Here is a 14,407-nt window from a genome sequence, read left to right on the forward strand (position 1 = left end):
GGCAGACTACGAAAAATCATATGAAAACTACCAGATCATTTATAATTATCTCAATATTATCGCATATTAACACTAAAATGACATTTACAACCTATATTATATCACGATAACAAACAAAACAGAAAAACAACAATTAACTCGAAGATCAGTTCGCGTAAACACCGGTAAGAATCTAGATAATTTCATAAAACCATGTGAAAACAGCATCAAAGGAAAGATTGTGGGGTAATTTGCCGTGTTCGCACAATGAATAATTGAATTTACACAGAAATTGCGTTTAACACGTCATTACTGGGGCAACAAAAACGTGTCTTGCTTCCACACACTGTTCAATGTAAACACTGATTAATTTCTATTAAATACAATGTGAAGTTATATTACTATGTAATCTCGTTGATACTATCTGTTAGCACGAATGTGTGTTAATTTCGTTTCTTTGCGTTTCGTAAGAAAAAAAAGCATTAATTGCCTGCAACTTGTAATTGGTGCGCATTTGATATGGCTTGTAATTAGTGTTTTTTCGTTCTGAAGCACTGCCGGTGGTTGTCGGCGCCGTTTTGTTGTTTACGATATCTATTTATTTTTCACACGAAACCTTATATACGTCTGTAATTGATAAACACCTATGTACTCAACTATTAAAGCATACTTTGAAAAAATTGATAAGTAATTCTGATATTGAATTTTGATTGCACTTACTTATGTAATAACAAAGTTCAAAAAGGACTCATATTATAATTAATATATGAATACCACGGAAAGCAACTAACTATACTTTGTACACAAGTCCGTAAAAAGCACATTGCAACAATGTCATTCCAATACGAATTCACATCACTTACAATTATAAAAAAAACCTCTAATTAATTCACAAATCACCGGCAACCATCAAAGACTTCGACGTTTCAAGTCACAACAAAGGAATTCTTACTTACCTAATTAATAGTTAGGGTTCAAATTATAGGTGCCGGTGTATCGTTAACTGTCAATAGACAGGACACGCAGGATGTGACAGTTTAGTTGCAAGGAACATGCCAATGACCGGCAAATTGTCGGTTACGTCGCGTTTCGTCACAGGGTGTGACTGTAATAACCTCACGGTGACCGATTCGCATTGTGATTGTTAATTTCTTTATTGCTTTCACACGTAATTGTAACGTTGGATTTTTAAGTTTTAAAATTAGTAAATAAGTTGCTGGAAAATTAAAAAGTTGTTTTTGCTTCCGCTCTAATTATGACAAAAGATTTTTGATTCAAGTATCTTATGCACTGTGATTTAAATTTGTCTAAAACAATTTTAATCATTTTAAGGTAACGGGACCATTGATGGACTACTTAATTCTGATATCTTTATAAAACGCTTCATGGACAAAATATGAAGAAAAACCTTTGATTAAATTATAACATATCATACATATAAATTTTAATAATAAAAGGACTAAAAAAATATATGTTTTTGCATTAAAACACAAAAAAAAACAAAAACATAAATGTTAAGAAGCGGGTTAACTTCAGCCATACTGCCTTATTTAAAAATAGAATCTACAGAAATGAACAAATCACTACGGGATACGTGTAAAGTCGTAATTTAACTACTAAGGTTTATAAGAACAGAAAGTCCCAACTTTAAATTGGCATAATGAAAAACAATTAGCCATAAACAAAAAAAAGATCGGAAGAAAGGCGAACTTAAAAAACAAAATTAGAGTCGCCGACCTGCCAATCCGTTTTAAATGAGATCAGATAAATTCAAGTCCAAACCGACCAAGAAGAATATACGGAAGACCAAAAATAACATAGTCATAAAGCACCACTCAATAAAACAAAAATCTGTTCCAAAATTTCACAACAATTCACATTTAGCTACAAAGATCGCATGACGTTGCTGCACGATTGCTGATGACGATTGTACAAATAAGGACTCACCGATGGCCCAATAAGATTCCAAATCATTTTGAACATGAAATGATTAAGATAAAACATATTACAATAATATTTGGATATCACGAATTTCGGTGTCCCAGAAAACGTATGTTAAATAATAATAAAGCTTATATCCAAGTTGTCTTGAGCAAAGAAGAAGAAACAATGTCAGGCCATCGTAATTCTGATCATTGATTCTATAGAATTCACGTTCAACTTAAAGACCTATAAGGTTAGAAGTACAGTAGCCTTCGAAGAACAAGTTAATAGCCAGTATAATGTAACGGGAGGTGTCAGGTGCAAACGTTAAGCGTTATTACAATGATACTATTGTAGTAATCACTAGCACCTAGTAAGGCGGGGCTTACATGATACCTTGATTCGTATTGAAGATATTTGAAAACGATAAATGAAAACTTGCGGTATCGTTGTAGCCAAAATGAATGTAGACACACTCACGCCTTTTATCGGCGAAGGGGTAGGTAGAGGCACAACTAGTGCATCCACTTTTCAGCGTGTGTATTCTGGCCCACAATGTGATAGAAGCCTATCGCCATATAGGACACTAATTCAAGACTTTGGGCTGATACGAAATAGTAAAACGCAATATGACTGACCGACCCAGTGATCGAACAAAATACAAAAACGCCATCGAGGCAGTAAAAATCAAAATGTTGAAACTTTGTATTTTATAAAGTTAACGTGAAAAAAACGTCATTTAATTAAACACCCATTCAAGCCTTCGGCATGATTTTTTTAACAAACATACACTTTATGCATAACTTTAAACTTTATTGTTAGTTAAATAGTGCATGCGATTGCAGACTCTAATAAAACTACAACAAATACAATTTTATTGAAGTGGTTTTATTTGAATGCAACGTATTAAACTCTACTTTTAAAACATATCTTTAGTATAAAAATAATTTTATAGAATAATAAAGCCCCTCTTTTCAAAAAAACAATATAAATATTGTAAGGTGGCATGTAAACCGTGCCTACATAACACTTGCGACAGCGACCAGGTGTTTTAACGCCATTAATATCAATTGAGCATTGACCGTCTGGCAGCATCGCGACCATTCTATCGCGATACCCAGTACTGTCCACCCTCATGCTAACAACCGAACGTAGTCCAAACACGGAGCTCTACATAAACTGGTCGCAAAATATTTTATGACTTCGTTTCCGTCTTTGGAAGAGTAATGCGATTTTGAGACTAATACACTTCCTTTTGGATTTCCATTATTTGTATCGGGCGGGAAGCGATACATTTGTGATGTCGTATTAACTGAACCAGCATATGGTGTTTGGGAGATCCTTGCTGTCAATGACTTGGAGTGAATAATGTTTTATAACCTAATTTAAAGTACTTGTGATCGGATTTTTCGAGGAAGTTGGCGGTTTGAAACCCGTGCCTCGGATAGCTTGTAAAGCCGTTGGTCCTGCGCTTGATCTCTCCGGTCATGTCGAATAGCCGTCTCATCGGATTATGAGAATGAACAGAGAGTGCACCTGTGTATTGCGCACACACTTGTGCACTATAATATCTCTCGCGTACTTGGCTGATCTCCGTTGAGGTCGGGCGCCGTGGCCGAAATTCGGCTAGGAGGGGATGATCTATTATCCCAAAAGTAATGTTATTGTTTACTCACTCGCGCCTTCTAACCCGAAGTAGGCAGAAGAGCAAGTGCAACAATTTCCAAACATGCGTTTTATTATACTATGCTCTGATTATGTACGAATGTATCGCCATTTTGGATACAAATTCTAATTCTTGACCACTCAAATAAGTTTGTTCGAATCGAACCCAAAAAGATTTTGATCAATCAACAAATATAACCCTAAATATCACGGTTCACAGCTCAGTCCATAATGTACTATCACTAGACAAATACGTTGATTTTTGTCCAATAGACGATAAATCATGATTTATTTCATGAATCAAATTACTTCTTCGGTGGCATAGTTGTATTGCGTGAGCTCTACGACAAGCACTGTGAGGTCCTGAGTTCGAATTCTAGGTCAGGGTTTTCTTCCCAACATGGCGATAGGCTCGTCTCCCGTCGCGATGGCAAAATGTAAGTGGCCTAGTTACACCTCTGCCTACCCTTTCGGGGATAAAGGAAAAAGTTCGTTTTTCCGTGTGTTCATCACATGAAAACAATAACTATTGAAATACACCAAAAATACAATAAATTTCATCTACGAATTCCGTCATCATCAACAAAGTAACCATTGATGTATCACTTTTCACACAAAAACTCACGAGTCCACGACCCCAAGTCCCAATTAAAAAGAACAAGCACGCATCGCCAGTCCCATGCGCGAATCATTCCGTCAGAGACAGGCGGCCATCCATCGCGCTCCTGTGCTAGGCGGTCCATCAGGGGTGATGAGGCGGGATAAGCGGGACTTCTGGACATACAAATAAATGTAAAAGATTGTGTGTATAAAATATCGGGCGTAATGGCATAAACCGTTGAATACAATTGAAAGGTCATATAGATAGGTTATGTTTCGAATTAATATTTACTACTTTTAATGCTATTGATGTGCTAATTGATTAATGTAAGGAATTATCTCAGAAAAAAAATATTACGTAGAGACGTAAACGAGAGCTAACAAACGTAAATTTAATAATACATTGTAATTTCACTATAGGGTTTAGGCGGTAGCACTTTCGTATGCAGTTACCTGAGTAGGATCTATCGTTCAGTCCATAACTTCGATTGAGCAGTGCGCAAGAGCAGTTATGATCCTATTTGTGATAGATGAACATAGAGCAGTACTTTGTAACTTCTGTTTGGAATATTTAATTACCAAGTGCAATAAAACACGGTATTTAGATGTATAAAAAGCCTTTGATGTAATGGTTTACCATATCGTAAACCAGGGAAGGACAAATCCAAAGAATCCGTGTCGTGTGGCATCCCTAAACATGCCCAAGCCGCCGGACCGAAAGGATCAATAGGGGCTGCCAATGAGGGATCTGTTTGCACAGATGCAATTATATTAAGATTACATATTTATCCACCGCGGACGAAACGTTTCTTATAGGGGCTATTTGGATTGTTTGAGAGTTGTTACAACAAATAGCCAACATAAAAATACAATGATCAAAACCTAATATTATATTATTAATAAATAAAAAATAATAATATCAGCTCTGTATAATATACTGCCCCAATGTTGGGCATGGGCCTCCTCTACACTGAGAGGGATTAGGCCTTAGTCCACCACGTTGGCCTAGTGCGGATTGATAGACTTCGCACGCCCTCGAAATCTCTATAGAGAACTTCTTAGGTATGCAGGTATCCTCACGGTGTTTTCCTTCACCGTTAAAGCAAGCGATAATTCACAAAGAATACACGCGTAATATATTATATGTATAATCGAAAATAATTACATACATGGCATTTTGAATTCATCGTGATTTAATTACATGTGAATTTATGTTTGGATAATGACAAATGCTCTAAATATTTCTCTATTTAGAATAGAGTTCAAAGAGTGAATATTATTCAAATAAAACAATTTCCAGCAACGTCATATAATTATGATTTTTAGCAAAAATTTTAGGTACTGATAAATGTTTGGTATCATCAACTCCATGACAATATAAGTCTGTTTAGTGAACATCGTTTGATCCCCAATATTGATTCCGGCCTCAGTATGTAAGGTTCGCCAGATCTTATCATTGTTTTAAATGTTCCCTACGATCTTCGATCAAATTCGCCACGGACTTTACTGGCATTTCTATAGCTGGTGATTTGATTTAGAAGCTTATTTTTAGATCATAATGGTACAAAGAATTAATTAAAATCTATTATTTATTGAGGATAGCTTGTGCCGATGGCGTCAGAATTTCATATAGTATATGTACATTAATAAGCCTTAAAAGGTAAGTTTAAATAATAATAAGTTTCAATCTTATAGAAGGCTATAATAACTCATGTTGCCAATCATTATCTATCTATACTTATAATAAATCTGTAGAGAGGTCAATTCTGTACATGAAATATATTTCCAAAATAACTATCAGGGGGTGATTAGGGATTGATACTGATGCCAAAAATGCAATTAGTACAATTTTTGTCTGTCTGTCTGTCTGTCTGTCCGTCTGTCTGTCTGTCTGTCTGTCTGTCTGCCTGTCTGTCTGTATAACCGTTATAGAAACAAAAACTACTCGACGGATTTTAACGAAACTTGGTACAATTATTTGTCATACTCCTGTGCTGGTTATAGTATACTTTTCATCACGCTACAATTAATAGGAGCAGAGCAGTGAAGGGAAATGTTGGGAAAACGGGAGAAGTTATTCAATTTTTTAAGCTTCCGTCGCGTGTGCAACCTTAATGGTTAAAGCTATACAGAAATCATGTATGACGGAAATGTTCTCCTTAAAATTATGTAAAAAAATATCCCACGACAGCATATGTCTATCTTTTATGGTTGACTCACAATAACACATGTAACTCCCGATAGCTTAGCAGTTCGAAGCTTTCTCATTATATTTGTCTACTCTTACGTTTATAACACTCTCAGTCATCCCTAATTAAAAAAGTTAACATTATTAAATATTCCATAAAAAAGAATCATAGAAATACCAAAGTTATACATGAAATACGCTAATAATAAGCCATCATGCGTGAATACTGAATCATGCTATAAGGATTATTTTTGTATATATATAAGGTCGCGAACGCACAGGCAGGCGGCTTGCTTGGCACCTAGAGGCTAGCGAATCACCTAGCGAGTAGATTCGCAAAATGGACATTCGCGAACGTTCGCGACCGGCTCCATTTTTGAAGTCCGAAATCCACGCGGGCGAAGCTGCGGGCGGAAGCTAGTATCTATATAAAATACTGCTAAAGACGTAATACTTTTAGCTTTGCCGTAATCGAGTGAAAAGATCTTCCTACTATCCAACACAAGGCCTGTTGGCCAAACAATGCAACCAAAAAAGGTTGCCACAAAAGCACATAAAATATGATTAAAATGATCAACCAACATAACAAGACCCCTCCCGGTCGCAGCGACAATAAATTTGGATGTTTAAAATCATATTACTTTTAAAAGGTAAGGTGATTTATGGCCGTGTTCCGGACGCGATGCGCCGGCGCCCCACACTACGCCACATGTCATGGGAATCGATTATACTGCTCACGGGCCGAGCTGTAAATCCACGGCAATTATCTTTACGATGGTATTGTTGAATGTTTTAAAATGATGGAATGGGGTCCTTTCTATCGGCTGGTGTTCTAATTTTGAAAACAGACGCCATTTTTAAATTGGCATTGTTTTTGATCAGTTGTAACTTATAGGATAAAAATAAATATTTCAAATATATTATTCTTACATATTATAAAACAAAGTCCCCCGTCGCCGCTTGTGTCTGTCCAAACGTGATAAACTAAAAAAAAAATGGATTTAGATGAATATTTGCATAGAAATAGTTTGAGACTTTAGGAAGGACAAATTATTCTGTAAAATTTCACGCGGACGAAGCCGCGACCAAAAGGTAGTAAATAAATATGAATTAATATAAAGTTTTTTGAACTTTTGGACGTTTGTTATTACTTAAAGGTAAGCGCTGAAACCGGCCGTACGGATACGAATGACTGCTACAAAAATATACAGTACCCCGGAATAAAGTATGAGCTAAGAACTTTACCTCGAAAAAGTACAGTCTCGAGGAAGTATTACTTATACTTCTCTTAATTTCCAACCAAAGCATAAATCCATGATATAGAACATTTTAGTAATTCCAATCTTGCTGAATATGGACTACCATCAGGTACCAGGCCATTAAAAGAAAAGTCCACATTAAGTGCGTGTCCCCCGCTGGATTTAGACAAAGCGCGAACGTTCCGTGACTCCTGCCCATAACGGGTCGGCCGACACCCGTCACCTTAATGGGTTTCCGATTGCAAGACGCCGCTGTACGCATTGATGCTAGGGTGGCTGAATTTGGGACCGGATAATCGATGGAGTATTTGGGAGAGGATAAAGATTTGTGTGAAATTAATCCTTGAAGTAAGATGTGGTAGAAAGCAAAACTCTGTAGAGGAACAGAGAAGAAATTGTAAAGTTATTTCATGCAGACAATCCAAGTACGTGGGCGATAACTATTTTAACCAGTAACAGTAGCTTAGCTTGCCATAGAGGAGCTATATCTAAATTTTTTGGGCCCCTGCTTAGTTTAATATAGGTATGGGCCAAGAGGGGCCCATAGCTCGGGGGCCCTGTATCACTTATATGGCTGATACAGCGGCAGCTACGCCCCTGAACAGCAAAAACATCTGGTCATTTAATCGTGATATGATAGTCACTAATTATCCCGTAAAAAGCAAATGAATTCAATGCATCAAGTCTATAGTTAGATAACTTTAAAAGAGTTTTAGCTGTTAATATACCTAAGTCCTAATTATTTAATTGACATGGACACCCTACGGACAGTATATTTCAAGCGTGATTCCTATACCATATGACCAAGGTCCATTGTGCGACACCTTACTTAATTATTTTCTATCGTAATGTCTTTATATTGTATCCGATAGTGGGCAGAATCGAATTATTCGAATGCGTTCAATCCCTAATGTCGAATAATTCATTCGATTCTCGTCTATTGTGCTCTTAGTGTTTGTAAACAGAATGAAATACATTTAAAGTATTGCGGAGCGGACAATGCGCCCATATAGACTATTCGTCGGGGTTTGAAAACGTCAAAATATTTTCAATTGTTGAGTAGGATGAAGTGTTGGTCAGTTGGTACAAATTATATGTTCACGCAACTAAACATTACGCGTGAATGACCAAGATAGAGAAATGTAAAAGTATGCACCAAAGCTTACCTACCTGACCTAATGTTTATAAACTTAATATTACGTACAGTTTTAATACTTTAGAATATAATCTAACACTAAATAAAACTACGTAGATTGTACTTCAGTATAGGTTATTAATTTGTATTTCGAAAATTTTCGATTATTACTAGGTAAAATATACATAGGGATTGTGCGTACAGAATGTACTAATGATCTGTATTTTATGTTTAATTTATAAACATAATACTGTACATATGCTAATAAACCTGTCGATAAAATACTAAACAAAACTGTCGATTATACAACTTTTGGTGTTACATCAGGTAAACGAAAATCGTTAATAAAAGAGTTTAGATACTATGAGGTAATCGCGGCTTCGCTTGCTTGAAACACCTTTCCTACTGCAAAATTCCCTAAACCATTCGACGTCAGCGCCATCAATTAAAAAAACATAATAAAATCATCCATTATTTCCAATAGCAGCAAATTATCGGGATAAAAATCCAGTGTTAAACCGGGACATACTGTACCCGTGTGTCAAATATCGTCCAAATCCTTTCAATTATTTCTGCGTTATTCTCTAACAAACACAAATGCAAACATTTTCGAAACTTTGAATGAATGAATGATAACACTTTATTGTGAACACCGAATACAAAATAGTAATTACAATAATTATCAAGCGAAAGTCGTGAACCAATAGGCAGTCTTATCGCTAAACAGCGATCTCTGCCAGACAACCTTACATATACAGAGACTTAAGTTTAAAATCTAAAGTAGGGGTGTAGACATAAAAATTTAATATAGAGAAAGAAATATTTAAAATAAAAGGAAACTTTCCCATCTATAATGTTAGAGTAAGATTACATACCTACAAGGCAGCCATTACACCGCTCACATGACAAATAGAGACAAACGCACAACGAGCTTCCTTGAAAAACGACGTTGTTTATAACTAGATAAAAAGTACAAAAATAGTTTGCGTGTAACAGCACGCTCGCTATAATGAGATTGTGATTATTTTCCCTGTGTCTACGGGGGGAAACGGCTCATTTGATTCTTTCCCGGTAAATGTTGCCAGGTATATTGTTTGTATTTTTGGAATAAAGTTTTTTTTTTGTAGGATATGGTTGAAAATGTTATAAATGCATGTTAAAACTCGAAGCAAACACAAATCTTCTATTAGACTTGCAGATTTTTTTTAGAAGTAAAATCACTCGATCCTTGGACAATTCTTTTGAACTTATTTCCTAATTTTGTCACGTGTAAGTCTGTCTATCAAATCTCATTTTGCTATACTTTTTTGGTGTTTATCATTACGAAAACCTGAATTAAAATAGACCAATATGAAAATAAGTTTCCTTACATTAAAATATTTATAGCAAATAATAATTTATTACAGCTGTTATTGGATATTTGAATGTTACGTCTAAAATATTTAGCCTCGGTAAATAATTTTCATCGCAATTATAAAACATACTTCTATATTTTTTGTGGTCTGTCCTTAATTCTTTTAAATTATTTAAAAAAATGGCAACCCTGATTTATAAAAAAAATTATAGCGATCACTCAAATAGGGGAAAGTTGGTGAAAAATTTCGTGGCTGAAAAATTCGTGTCAACCGCTAACGATCCGTGGTTGTCGGCAACTTTCGGTTTTAAAATGAGGCGAAAATGCATCGTCTATTAACTATAATGGAGGGAACATCGTTTCCATGTCAAACAATTTAAAAAGTTTTGTGAGTTAAATAGAGATGATACCGACATGACATGATGCCACGAGTTGTGGGGTAATAGTGTAATATAGGGCCGGCATAATTCTGGTGACCGCACAGAGTAGTAGTGACGCAACATTTGTTAGTCCATATTTAATTTGAATTCTTAACAGTGCTTGGTAAACTTAGCCTTAAAAATGGATAGATACAGTTGGGGATGCAAAAGTTACTTACATATTAATAGTTACTCTAAGTTATAGCTAATTTTAAATAAATCCCGCTGTAATATCTTCCCCATTCTTCCTCCTATGAAACAGGACTCTGGACTGGACAATGGTCTTATCTAATAGGAAGCATTTGACAGTCGCCATCTCTACATATTTGTAGAGGTAGGTAGATATCCAAAGACTACGCTCACAGTTCGCCAACGATATTTCCGTTACATTATTTTGATTATTTGGAGAACAAGCTATATAGCCAATATATTTACCAACGCATGTCTCATTCGATTTTAATTTTGCTGACTCTACCAACGTGTTCAGACAATATAAAACTGTGTTTCCAGAAAAATCGATTAAAATATATATTATGTTAGTTATATTGACCCCGTATTTATAATATAATGTTAATATTGTTGTCCATCTATTATATCTTTTGCTAATGCTCACAACGTCTTCGCGCAGTTTAAAATAAAACTACGCATTTGAAAATAGTACGTAAAAGGTAATTCATAGAGTTGATTTTTGGACATGGCTTGAAGAATGCCATAATAAAGTATTTTACACTATAAATATTATAAGATATAAAATCTACTTCAATATAATTAGCTTGTTAGCAAGTTATTTATAGACAAATGTTAACTTTATTTCTATTTAATATTTACAATATAAGTATTAATTAATAGATATAAACATTAGCGATGAAGTTATTTTTATTTTCTTACAAAAATCAAACAGGTTCATTTTATACTATAGTGGGATTATTCAGATATTAGGATTTCAATTTTTAATTTTGTCAACATAATTTACGCCGCTAACTTCCGGGTACTCATTTTAGATCAAATATAGACAATGTAAAAACTAATCAGTAAGAACTGTAATAGGTACATTCCTTAGAACTATGACATGTCCTTCTTCAAACGAGGTTTTAAGCAACCATTTTGCGGTAGGCAACGACTCAGCATTGCCGATCTCTACGGAAACATTAAGCATTAACATACATTGTCCTTACTTTAATGTAATAAAATCATCGATATATATATTATGTACTACGTACTAAATTTGGCGTTCCGAACATTCACTGTGTTCAACTGAGTTGAATTGCAATCCATTCAAACTGGCTTTAGTATGGTCAATATAGTGGATATTGATATTGACAGTTTGTGGTTGTGTACGGAGTGGCGCTCATGACATAAAAACTCGAGTCTAAGTGTAAACCTGGACTTGAATAATAAATATTAGTCAATTAAGTAAAATTATTTGTTGTTCAAGTGAATAAATAGGTTATAACAGGTACGTTTTGGTTGCCATTTTACTTCATATTTTGAACAAATAGTTTATATGGACGTTCGTGTCTATAGAATATATACATCAATGCATATTTTTTTATAATTTACGCCAGATGTAGCCCAGATCTAAGTAAAATACGTTATTAGATTCAGTACTCATTTATGTTACTCCGTAACACAACTGCCGAAATGAAACAGCTTAAAACTAGAAACCATAACACTAATAATAAAACTGACCGTTTGGCGTTTGCGCGACTCATTGAAGTGTGAAAACAGGTTCGGATGCGTGATGGGGTGACCAAATAAAGATAATTATATCGTGTGTAAAAACTTATCTATTCCGATTGGTATCGACCTACAGTATAGTGGCAGGTGTTGAATACCGTGTCCTCGGGCTGCTAGTGAACGAGGAGCCGTTCGATTCGGGTCTTTGAATGAACGATAAAATTACTAATAGCGAATGTCACAGATAATAAACGCTTCGTGATAATTTAAGGCGTACATTTTGGGTTAAGTTCCCTTCACTTTGTTTTTGGATATCAGAAGCAATTTGTGTGCTTGTTTCAATGTGTAACAATAAGTGTTTGTGGATATTCTTGTTTTGTATTGTTGGAATATTTTATTCCTGGTATAATCACGATACATCAAAAGCTGTAGGACATGAATGAGCGTTGCACGAACGAATCACACGCGGGAGTCGCATCACTAGCAGACTTCGAGAATTCACGTACCACACATACAAGCGACTTAACATAAATATGTCGGGCTACAACATATTTGAAGCCTCCGCGCACATAGTTCCATCACATTAAACATACTAGGAACTGTCGTTACTACATTCTGATGGCAGTGTGACGACTTTTTTACTAGCTAGCGATCTCGGGATGTATTTGAATTGCTGTTTAAATATAACAGTACTGTCAGCGATTTATACGTATATTTTCATAGTAATTGTCGAATTTAAATTGAGGGAAATTAAAGTATGGTCGAATTTTAAAAGCCGCGATTGCCTAGTTAGTCCCGGTACGGACTGCCGAGACGAACGTCCGCAGGTTCAAAACTAGCTAGGGCACGTACTTCTGACTTTTCTAAATATTATCTGTGTATTCTTGGTGAATTATCGCTTGCTTTAACGGAAAAGGAAAACATCGTGAGGAAACCTGCATACTAGAGAAGTTCTTTTTAGGGATTCCGAGGGTGTGTGAAGTTTACCAACACGCACTAGGCTAGCGTGGTGGACTAAAGACTAATCACAGGGACAGTATATAATACAGGGCTAATATTATTTTTATTTTATTTTATGGTCGAATTTGCTTGCAGCTTCAAGCCATATTTTATCAATGTTTAGCAGTTCACAACGAGTTGCAGTTCCTTAGCTAAAACTGGTTAGACATCGAGCCGACCTTACTAATATCAACTCAATTAAAACATACCCCTTTGCAATATAACAAGATGCAACAAAGAAACGGCCAACACTTAGAAACATTGTAATCTATAGTAGAAACAAAACGGCGCCGCCAAATGGCAACAAATTACGGGTGGACGGTCAAGACTGTTCGGGATGGCTGTCGCGAGCAGCCGCCGTTTACAAGGGGAGCTAATCTGCCTCGTGCTCGGGTATTATCCCACATTTTCAAAACGCGCTCTTTGTTCTTACTAAGTATAGTTGTCTTAGTGACGAGTACGATTGCGGTTCTTTTACATTTCTTCTGTTGTGGTATAAGTTTCAATTGGCTATAGACAAGATAAAGTTATCCATTTTATGTAAATTACTTCGGAGTTAACAACAAGTTTGCTCCCAATATTACCTGAACTTTTTGATCTAAAATTGTTTTTAAATAACCTCAAAAGCGAAATTATTATCATAAAATCATTTAAGTTGATAAATAATTAAACATTACTTCAATTACAGAACACATGCACACAATTTTCCTTAAATCCAATATGAACAGGTCGAGAGAAGTTTACAAAACATACTTAAGTAATCCTAGAAAAAAAAATCTGTCCGGGAAAGTCGGTGCATTGCATTTAAAGGGATTGTTCACGCAAGACAAGTCCGGGATTAGGTCCAGAGGCACGCCGTGTGAAATTGTGGCGACGCACGACCGCCCAAACTGAATCGGGTGATTGCGATGTCGCTGGCCGTATGCCGCTCGCGTCAAACCAAAATTACTGTGAAAAATGTGATCTTTATGGTGTTTGGCTTGGTAGTTATAGCTATGTTTATGGGTATCGATGTCGCTTATATTATTAAATTGATGATTTCTATTTGTCAGTATCTAATTGAAGCACAAATTAGTTAGCTCTGTGCCTACAAGGCAGCAGGGTTATTGTATAGAGGTAGTCATATTTGAATATTCAAATGTTTAGAATAAATCAGGAATATCCAAAGGTCTCTAAACATATAAAATTGTATTCCACTTTAATGTTTGT

Source organism: Manduca sexta, chromosome 9, assembly GCF_014839805.1.
Source record: "Manduca sexta isolate Smith_Timp_Sample1 chromosome 9, JHU_Msex_v1.0, whole genome shotgun sequence".
Lineage (NCBI taxonomy): Eukaryota > Metazoa > Arthropoda > Insecta > Lepidoptera > Sphingidae > Manduca > Manduca sexta.